Here is an 11,723-nt window from a genome sequence, read left to right on the forward strand (position 1 = left end):
TCTAATAGTTATAATGAATCTAACTAGGAAGGGGGTCATAACATGTATATCTAATAGTTATAATGAATCTAACTAGGAAGGGGGTCATAACATGTATATCTAATAGTTATAATGAATCTAACTAGGAAGGGGGTCATGACATGTATATCTAATAGTTATAATGAATCTAACTAGGAAGGGGGTCATAACATGTATATCTAATAGTTATAATGAATCTAACTAGGAAGGGGGTCATAACATGTATATCTAATGGTTATAATGAATCTAACTAGGAAGGGGGTCATAACATGTATATCTAATAGTTATAATGAATCTAACTAAGAAGGGTGTCATAACATGTATATCTAATAGTTATAATGAATCTAACTAAGAAGGGTGTCATAACATGTATATCTAATAGTTATAATGAATCTAACTAGGAAGGGTGTCATAACATGTATATCTAATAGTTATAATGAATCTAACTAGGAAGGGGGTCATAACATGTATATCTAATAGTTATAATGAATCTAACTAGGAAGGGGGTCATAACATGTATATCTAATAGTTATAATGAATCTAACTAGGAAGGGGGTCATAACATGTATATCTAATAGTTATAATGAATCTAACTAGGAAGGGGGTCATAACATGTATATCTAATAGTTATAATGAATCTAACTAGGAAGGGGGTCATAACATGTATATCTAATAGTTATAATGAATCTAACTAGGAAGGGGGTCATAACATGTATATCTAATAGTTATAATGAATCTAACTAGGAAGGGGGTCATAACATGTATATCTAATAGTTATAATGAATCTAACTAGGAAGGGGGTCATAACATGTATATCTAATAGTTATAATGAATCTAACTAGGAAGGGGGTCATAACATGTATATCTAATAGTTATAATGACTCTAACTAGGAAGGGGGTCATAACATGTATATCTAATAGTTATAATGACTCTAACTAGGAAGGGGGTCATAACATGTATATCTAATAGTTATAATGACTCTAACTAGGAAGGGGGTCATAACATGTATATCTAATAGTTATAATGAATCTAACTAGGAAGGGGGTCATAACATGTATATCTAATAGTTATAATGAATCTAACTAGGAAGGGGGTCATAACATGTATATCTAATAGTTATAATGACTCTAACTAGGAAGGGGGTCATAACATGTATATCTAATAGTTATAATGACTCTAACTAGGAAGGGGGTCATAACATGTATATCTAATAGTTATAATGAATCTAACTAGGAAGGGGGTCATAACATGTATATCTAATAGTTATAATGAATCTAACTAGGAAGGGGGTCATAACATGTATATCTAATAGTTATAATGACTCTAACTAGGAAGGGGGTCATAACATGTATATCTAATAGTTATAATGACTCTAACTAGGAAGGGGGTCATAACATGTATATCTAATAGTTATAATGACTCTAACTAGGAAGGGGGTCATAACATGTATATCTAATAGTTATAATGAATCTAACTAGGAAGGGGGTCATAACATGTATATCTAATAGTTATAATGAATCTAACTAGGAAGGGGGTCATAACATGTATATCTAATAGTTATAATGAATCTAACTAGGAAGGGGGTCATAACATGTATATCTAATAGTTATAATGAATCTAACTAGGAAGGGGGTCATAACATGTATATCTAATAGTTATAATGAATCTAACTAGGAAGGGGGTCATAACATGTATATCTAATAGTTATAATGACTCTAACTAGGAAGGGGGTCATAACATGTATATCTAATAGTTATAATGACTCTAACTAGGAAGGGGGTCATAACATGTATATCTAATAGTTATAATGACTCTAACTAGGAAGGGGGTCATAACATGTATATCTAATAGTTATAATGAATCTAACTAGGAAGGGGGTCATAACATGTATATCTAATAGTTATAATGAATCTAACTAGGAAGGGGGTCATAACATGTATATCTAATGGTTATAATGAATCTAACTAGGAAGGGGGTCATAACATGTATATCTAATAGTTATAATGAATCTAACTAGGAAGGGGGTCATAACATGTATATCTAATAGTTATAATGAATCTAACTAGGAAGGGGGTCATAACATGTATATCTAATGGTTATAATGAATCTAACTAGGAAGGGGGTCATAACATGTATATCTAATAGTTATAATGAATCTAACTAGGAAGGGGGTCATAACATGTATATCTAATAGTTATAATGAATCTAACTAGGAAGGGGGTCATAACATGTATATCTAATAGTTATAATGAATCTAACTAGGAAGGGGGTCATAACATGTATATCTAATAGTTATAATGAATCTAACTAGGAAGGGGGTCATAACATGTATATCTAATAGTTATAATGACTCTAACTAGGAAGGGGGTCATAACATGTATATCTAATAGTTATAATGAATCTAACTAGGAAGGGGGTCATAACATGTATATCTAATAGTTATAATGAATCTAACTAGGAAGGGGGTCATAACATGTATATCTAATGGTTATAATGAATCTAACTAGGAAGGGGGTCATAACATGTATATCTAATAGTTATAATGAATCTAACTAGGAAGGGGGTCATAACATGTATATCTAATAGTTATAATGAATCTAACTAGGAAGGGGGTCATAACATGTATATCTAATGGTTATAATGAATCTAACTAGGAAGGGGGTCATAACATGTATATCTAATAGTTATAATGAATCTAACTAGGAAGGGGGTCATAACATGTATATCTAATAGTTATAATGAATCTAACTAGGAAGGGGGTCATAACATGTATATCTAATAGTTATAATGAATCTAACTAGGAAGGGGGTCATAACATGTATATCTAATAGTTATAATGAATCTAACTAGGAAGGGGGTCATAACATGTATATCTAATAGTTATAATGACTCTAACTAGGAAGGGGGTCATAACATGTATATCTAATAGTTATAATGAATCTAACTAGGAAGGGGGTCATAACATGTATATCTAATAGTTATAATGAATCTAACTAGGAAGGGGGTCATAACATGTATATCTAATAGTTATAATGAATCTAACTAGGAAGGGGGTCATAACATGTATATCTAATAGTTATAATGAATCTAACTAGGAAGGGGGTCATAACATGTATATCTAATATCTAAATATTGAACCAATAAACTTAAGCCATCTAGGGTGCTCACAAAAGCCTGAGTAGACATTATTCTAACATGTTGAGTGAAATATCCCTTTAACTGCATAAGGCTGACTTCATAGTACAGTGAAATATCCCTTTAACTGCATAAGGCAGACTTCATAGTACAGTGAAATATCCCTTTAACTGCATAAGGCAGACTTCATAGTACAGTGAAATATCCCTTTAACTGCATAAGGCTGACTTCATAGTACAGTGAAATATCCCTTTAACTGCATAAGGCAGACTTCATAGTACAGTGAAATATCCCTTTAACTGCATAAGGCAGACTTCATAGTACAGTGAAATATCCCTTTAACTGCATAAGGCTGACTTCATAGTACAGTGAAATATCCCTTTAACTGCATAAGGCTGACTTCATAGTACAGTGAAATATCCCTTTAACTGCATAAGGCTGACTTCATAGTACAGTGAAATATCCCTTTAACTGCATAAGGCTGACTTCATAGTACAGTGAAATATCCCTTTAACCAAGTGAGTAGACATTATTCTAACATGTTGAGTGAAATATCCCTTTAACTGCACAAGGCAGACTTCATAGTACAGTGAAATATCCCTTTAACTGCATAAGGCAGACTTCATAGTACAGTGAAATATCCCTTTAACTGCATAAGGCAGACTTCATAGTACAGTGAAATATCCCTTTAACTGCATAAGGCTGACTTCATAGTACAGTGAAATATCCCTTTAACTGCATAAGGCTGACTTCATAGTACAGTGAAATATCCCTTTAACTGCATAAGGCTGACTTCATAGTACAGTGAAATATCCCTTTAACCAAGTGAGTAGACATTATTCTAACATGTTGAGTGAAATATCCCTTTAACTGCACAAGGCAGACTTCATAGTACAGTGAAATATCCCTTTAACTGCACAAGGCAGACTTCATAGTACAGTGAAATATCCCTTTAACTGCACAAGGCAGACTTCATAGTACAGTGAAATATCCCTTTAAATGCATAAGGCAGACTTTATAGTACAGTGAAATATCCCTTTAAATGCATAAGGCAGACTTCATAGTACAGTGATGAAGCAACACAGCTGCAGCTAATCAAATTAATAAGGGGCGTGTCAATACTGTCCATCATGCTTGCTGATTGGCCCTTGGCTCTGGACAAACACACACCATAGAGTATATATAAAATAGAGAGCGGACAAGCCCTGCCCCCACTATCATTTCAATGCAAGTGCTCAGTGGCGTTTTGAAGCAACAGCTACGTGCTAGCATGTAGCTAATCCAGGTGCATTCTGGGGGTTTGGCCCCACTACCTAGTGGGGCCAAACCCCCAGAATGCACCTGGAAATGACGTCACGCTGCTCTCCGCTCAGTCTGGAGTGGAGGGGGCGGGGCCAAAATGCGCGTTTAGGCTGCAGTTCCAACTTTGGCCACCATCGGGGTTGCTTCAAATCTAGCCCTGGGTTCTGGGGGCTTGACACACACTTATTCACACAGCGGCCATATTGGATCACATGACCACATGGGGTGGCAGCCTGCATTACAAACCATTGTAAACAATGGAGCGATGGTCCCAAAATATGAGTTCTGTTCAACCAATTTATTTTGACCAAATTGACAAATGGGCAGATGATAACTTCATCCCCAAAAGGATTAAATAGAAGGGCTACAGTAACTGGATTGATTACATCCACGGTAACGATATTTTATAGTAAGTTAGGTTGCAACCTTACTGTGTACAAAGACTTGCTATCTGTGCAGTGCTTGCTCCACCATCATATTAACTATTTGTTGTTAGATTGTTCCTGGTGATATGAAAAGAAAAATCACAATACAGTAAATGTATATGATGGCAGAGCAAGCACTAGTCTGCACAGATACTGTAGCAAGTCTTTGTACAGAGTAACATTGTAACCTAACTGCCATGGATATTGTGGATGTACCCTTCTATTTAATCCTTTTGGGGATGTTGATGTTATCTGCCCATTGTCGATTTGGTCAAAATAAATTGTTTGAACAAGAACTCATATTTTGGGACCATCGCTCCATTGTTTACAATGGTTTGTAATGCAGGCTGCCACCCCATGTGGTCATGTGATCCAAGATGGCCGCAATGTGAATACGGTCTATGAAAACACTCTTATTGGTTTGTGTTTGATGCAGCTGTGTTGCTTACCAGTCAGCCATGTTTTTAATATGCTGTAGTTTTTATCCTCAACTGGAAAACAAAACTACAAAATCAGCCTGGCTGGAGTTTAATGTCCATTTATGGTCATCACTGGCAGACAGGAAGTATGAGAGGATTGAGTTTATATGAAATATTCACTAATTAAATGTAGTCAGATTAATTAAGCTGCCTGACCCCTGTATTCAAACTACCTCCTGCACACAACTCTCACATTGACTTTATGCCAGAGCTTACAACATCCTAGCGTCACTAAAAACTAAGCTTCAGAACTCCCAAAACAAACTGATTAGACTACTTCCACCTAAAGCCATATGAGCCTCTTAATTCCAACACATTTTGATAGTCAGGGACGGCTCAGGTAGAAGACAGGGTTAAGCAATTAAAAATTGACCTGTGTTGTTGGTCAGAGTTACTTGGTGTCAGAGTGTTGTTGGGCAGAGTTGCTTGGTGTCCGATGTGTTGTTGGTCAGAGTTACTTGGTGTTGTTGGTCAGAGTTACTGTGTTGTTGGTCAGAGTTACTGTGTTGTTGGTCAGAGTTACTGTGTTGTTGGTCAGAGTTACTGTGTTGTTGGTCAGAGTTACTGTGTTGTTGGTCAGAGTTACTTGGTGTCAGAGTGTTGTTGGTCAGAGTTACTTGGTGTCAGAGTGTTGTTGGTCAGAGTTACTTGGTGTCCGACGCTCAGCTCTGAATGAAGCTCAGTCGCCCCCAAACTGACACCCAGGAACAATAAGATCAGAGCAGCAAAAGCCTTCATGTTCAAAATGTTCAAAACACAACTCTGACCAACACAACTGGTTACCCAGCATGCAGCAGCTTATATACTCTCAGAGGGGTCCTTAAACAGCTGATTGAGCTGCAAAGTATATTGGGCTGCCTGAGTTGTGCCCGTCTTAAATTCAAGTAATAATTATTAAATGCTAAAAAAAAACTCACACAGCGATTCTGTTTTCTAAAACATCGTTGATTAACAACATGTGTAAATGTGCCTCTTGAACGGAAACTGGTTGGAAACACGCAACGTCCAGCCGTGGAAACTCCCCCCTATCAGGTGAAAAGAAGCAGCGTGGACTCCTCATGCATAGAGGGAAGCATGAGATCATTCTTTTGCTCTCCCCAGGTTGGCAGGGGGAGTGTAGCGCCCAGGATTACATTAAGTAAGTACCGTAAGTACATTTACTCAGTTACTATCCACCACTGTATATTATTTATATTAAGCAGAGGGCACAGCCATGTTGAGCTCGTTGTTGCAATTACTTTTATCCACCAGTAGAGGGAGGCAAAGGACCCACTGTAAGCTTGCATCTATAATACATCAATACATACATACATACATCATCAATGCAACACTGTTATTATTGTATGATGATTAAAGACACAGGCTCACAACGGTTCCTCGTCAACATGTACAACAAGTGTATTTTATTCATTTTTATTTGTTTATGCAAGCAAGTTTTTCGTTCCTATAGTTGGAAAAAAAGAAAAGAAAAAAGAAGCCACTGTTCTGCCACAAAGCGGTTGGCACAGTTATGTACAAAACAACAACGTGAGTCATGACAACAGCCTGCTACTGTAAGCAACCCAGTGAAACACAACACGCCTAGAAAGAAAACCCAGTGTCCCAAACCACCACACGACCCCACCTTGATAAACCAGGGGATTAAACAGCAATACTTGTATCAGATCAAATCAAAGATAATCTTTCAATAATTGATCTCTGTTTTGTCATTATAGACGCTTTTGTTTTAACATTTCAAAAGTAGTGAAAATAGACAATCTAGCTTGTACTATGTATTATACTATTTCTGCATGACACTGTTGTGTTTGGCAATGTGTGAAATAATGCTTAATTGCTTAATCGATTATTTGATGGGGGAAAAAGATTGTTGGTAGAATGATCTGTATAGTTGAAGTCTTATTTCAGATCTCTGAAGTCACACTATCTGGTGAGCTTCAAGGGGGGTGATATGGTACCTGGCATGGTACCCTGGCATGGTACCTGGCATGGCACCGGTGGTATGGTGCCTGACATGGTACCGGTGGCATGGTACCATGGCATGGTACCTGGCATGGCACCGGTGGTATGGTACCCTGGCATGGTACCGGTGGTATGGTACCATGGCATGGTACCCGGCATGGTACCGGTGGTATGGGTGTCGTGCTATCATGGTGAGCACCAAGGGGAGTGGCATAGCATTTGGGACACCGGGTGAATACATGGCAATGCACAGATTCACCTTCACAAAATGACAAAAGGCATCAAGACTCAAAGGAAACAAACATCACATCCAGCGAGGCGAGGCCCAGAGGGCAGAGAGATCTTAAATGTCCCAGGGAAATGGCCAGGGGTTTGAACCTGGTGTGAAATGGCCAGGGGTTTGAACCTGGTGTGAAATGGCCAGGGGTTTGAACCTGGTGTGAAATGGCCAGGGGTTTGAACCTGGTGTGAAATGGCCAGGGGTTTGAACCTGGTGTGACCGCTTTCTTTGGCCCTCACAATGGAATGCTTCCCGTAAAGGCGGCAGTTTGTGAACTGAAAGACATTCAGCCTGGTCTGTGCTCAATTCAACAGTGATAGGAGTTACCCTTCACCGCTTGATGATGAAGGACCAACTTCTTCTCTCTGGCAGGACACACGTACACCTCGCTCCTCTTAGGATGTAGGACACACGTACACCTCGCTCCTCTTAGGATGTAGGACACACGTACACCTCGCTCCTCTTAGGATGTAAAGCCTTGGTTTATACTTGGGACGTGTGCTGAGAATAACAGATCTATACGCTCCATGTGAGCTCATAGATGTTGTATTTTCGCTGAGCGACACCATTGTACGTCGGTAGCGTCAGTCGAGCAGAAAGACTGCATTGGGCTCAGGAAACTGGACAGCCAGAACATTACATTACGCAGGGGTTTCTCAAACCTGAGGCCAGACAAAGAAAACAAACAAAACAATAAAATAAAATGCCTCTCGAGTTCTACAATCACAGATTCATGCATGCGCTTATTGCATACGAATCCATCATGTGCTATCTGAGAACTTATGGGCGCTTTTGGTTCATCAAACTGCTATAATATATTCATTCCTCTGGTGTTAAAAGATACAACAGTTAGCAACAGGAATTGCGACACGGCACATTGAACAGTGAAAGAAACAAAAAGCAGGACAGTAAAAAAGAAACAAAAAATAAAGTGTAATAAAAGAACATTGCTTTTTTTGTTGTTTAGTTGTATTCCGTAAAACTAATAACAATTGAATGCATAACCATGCCACAGAGAACATCGATATTCACTTTCTTTTTTTTCTTTTTTTTTAAATTTTCTTCTTTTTTTTTAACTAGTAGTACAAGATGTTCATTATTAATATCAATACCATCGTTGTTATTATTATTATACTTATTATTGTCTCCTCTGGTTATAACCAATGCTGCAAGACTATACACAGGTCCCATGGTTGGGATTTCAATGCACTTTACACATGAACAATAAGGGCCCATCCATGCATGCTCCACTTTTAGAGCCCACATAAAGTCGGCTGTTTGGTGCGGGTGCATTCCTGCATTCTGACATGCTGCCATTCAGACATCCCCCATTCCGACGCACTGCCATTCAGACGTCCCCCCCATTCCAACACTAACCCTATACCTAACCCTAACCCTAACCTCTATGGAAGTGCTGTCACTCAGACACTAACCCTAACCCTAACCTCTATGGAAGTGCTGCCACTCAGACAATTAGAAGTCAATGTCTGAATGGCAGCACGTCGGAATGGAGAGCGGCCCCTGCTCGGTGCTGCCGAGGTGTTGTGACACCCGAACCGAACCGATTTAAACTCTGCTCTAGAAGTGGAGTACGCATCGACCCTGAGAGAGAGAGAGAGAGAGAGAGAGAGGGAGAGAGAGAGAGAGAGAGAGAGAGAGAGAGAGAGAGAGAGAGAGAGAGAGAGAGAGAGAGAGAGAGAATCACCATGGGTCAATAATTGCACAAATAAACTAACTTTTTTTCTTTTTCTTTTTTTTTCTCTTTCAAATCCGAGGTTAAAAACACTGACAAGACATAACCATTGTCAGGCAATGAAACGATAGAATACTATAATTACTGCAAAACTAGACCGTTAAAAATACTGACTGTAACGGAGGGGGTAGCCGAGACGGACGTCCAACACCGAGTTCCACAGATGATTGCACGTCCTTATAAGGCATTAGTAATGTTTCCATCGTCCTTATAAGGCATTAGTCATGTTTCCATCCAAGTAGAAGCACTTTAACGAAACATCACCAGAGAACCTGGGTTACAAAAGTAACCTTAGGGCTGTTAAGTGGTTAAAGTGAGGCAAACAATAAATAATAATAATAATAATAATGATCTAAGTAGAAGTATGTGCTTTTTTCTTGTTAAGCTCAAGCAAACAAATGGGATTGCAGGCAAATCATGATTTGCCACCAGCTAAAGCAATCGTGTCAGACCCGCTTCAATAAATATCACTAATAGCTACTTACAACTGGCCTCTGTTTGTGCTGCTGCAGTTGTTGGGTAAAGCTTTGGTAATGAAATATTTATATATCATAAATCACATGCAAATGCTTGTATGGAAACATGGCTATTGCTGGTGTGGGCTCTAATGTAATGTTACGTTACGTTTGGTTTCACCAAAAGTCAAAAGAAGTGAGGTCTGATCTCCTCAAGGCTGTCTCAACAAAACAAGATGAAGCACGATCAAAGCTGTCCCTTCAAGATTAGGAAGAAATGACTGCTGAGCCAATCAAATGCCAAGATCCCTGATATATTACCAAGATAGCCAAGCCCATGTCTCGCTACTAGTGAACATCCTGTGATCACCGTTACTAGATCTCATGACATTGTGTTGTTGACACAAACCTCCTCACAGTTCTCCAACAAAGAGAATTTACTCCTAATGGGTCAGAGGTCAATCAGAATGCTCAGAACATAATGTTGACTTGTGAGTAAATGGTCCAATAAACACTTCAGTCAGGGACAAGTTCTGACAAGGGCAAAGTGATGGCTCATAATCTGTGTTTGTGGTCACTTCTCCACTGGAGTTAAGAGACTCACTTTGCTGCTTCGGATCTCCTGTAAACCACGTGACCCAGACAGATCTCCTGTAAACCACGTGACCCAGACAGATCTCCTGTAAACCACGTGACCCAGACAGGAAACCATGTGACCATGTAAACCACGTGACCCAGACAGGAAACCATGTGACCATGTAAACCATGTGACCCAGACAGGAAACCAACCAGAGTTTGTCAGTCTTAGCTTGGTTTCTATGAGATCTTTCAAAAAGCCTGGGAAACACTGAACAGTGACCAGAAGCACGTAATGGTATCATGTGATCTGCTGCTGAGCCAATCAAATGAAGTTTTGGGACAGTGAAACGGGACTACCATGGGTATAGCGCCACCTTCTGGAAACTACTGACTACAGTTAACTATGAAGTAGCAATTGTCAGGAAAAGTCTACTTTTGTGTTGTTGTTGAGTTTGTTGGACAGCCAGAAGAGATCAGATTCCTGCTGCAAAGATCTTTTGTTTCCCTTTGTTGAAAACCAAGATCCATGTGTAGGATCCCACAGATCTACAGATCCATGTGTAGGATCCCACAGATCTACAGATCCATGTGTAGGATCCCACAGATCTACAGATCCATGTGTAGGATCTCACAGATCTACAGATCCATGCCAGACTCGGCTGCCCCGCCCCCAGTGCTCCACATATACTGTATGTATAATATCTTTGTACAGAGTAATCTATGTACAGTGCTGCTGTATACTCCCAACTCTTCTCTTTTTTTGTCCATTTTAAATGATGATTTCATATTCAAAAAGGTTGTAGAGATGAAAAATGGAGATGAATTGTTGGAGAAAGTAAACACCATGGCCCGTGGTAATGGCAGTGAAGGAGGTATGTGCATGTGATTGTGTGCTTGCACACGTGTGCTTTTCTTGTGTAAAGTATGTGTGTGTGTGCGTGTGTGTGTGTATGTGTGTATGGATGTGTTCATACGAGCACATCATATCCACATCTCATGATATGATCATCGTAATCCCACTGAGTATTCGGGCTATTAGACGTCTAAAATCAGTCTAAACGTCTCTAGGCTAAAACCGGGTTATAAATGGTCTAAAAGTGAACGTTTTTCTTATAGATTGCTAGGCTTAGAATAGACGTTGATTAGCTGTATTTTTTAAGCGTCTATACATAGAATGTCTCTATATAGCCGTTGAAATAGTGTTGTTTCAATATCTAGGCTAAGCCTAGCCGTCTAAATAACATTCACTTTCACACCAGTTATAACCTGGTTTTAGACAGACATCTAATTGACCTTATTCACACCGCGGCCATCTTGGATCACATGACCACATGGGG

The sequence above is a fragment of the Nannobrachium achirus genome, assembly GCF_963921795.1.
Source record: "Nannobrachium achirus genome assembly, chromosome: 3".
In the NCBI taxonomy this organism is placed as follows: domain Eukaryota; kingdom Metazoa; phylum Chordata; class Actinopteri; order Myctophiformes; family Myctophidae; genus Nannobrachium; species Nannobrachium achirus.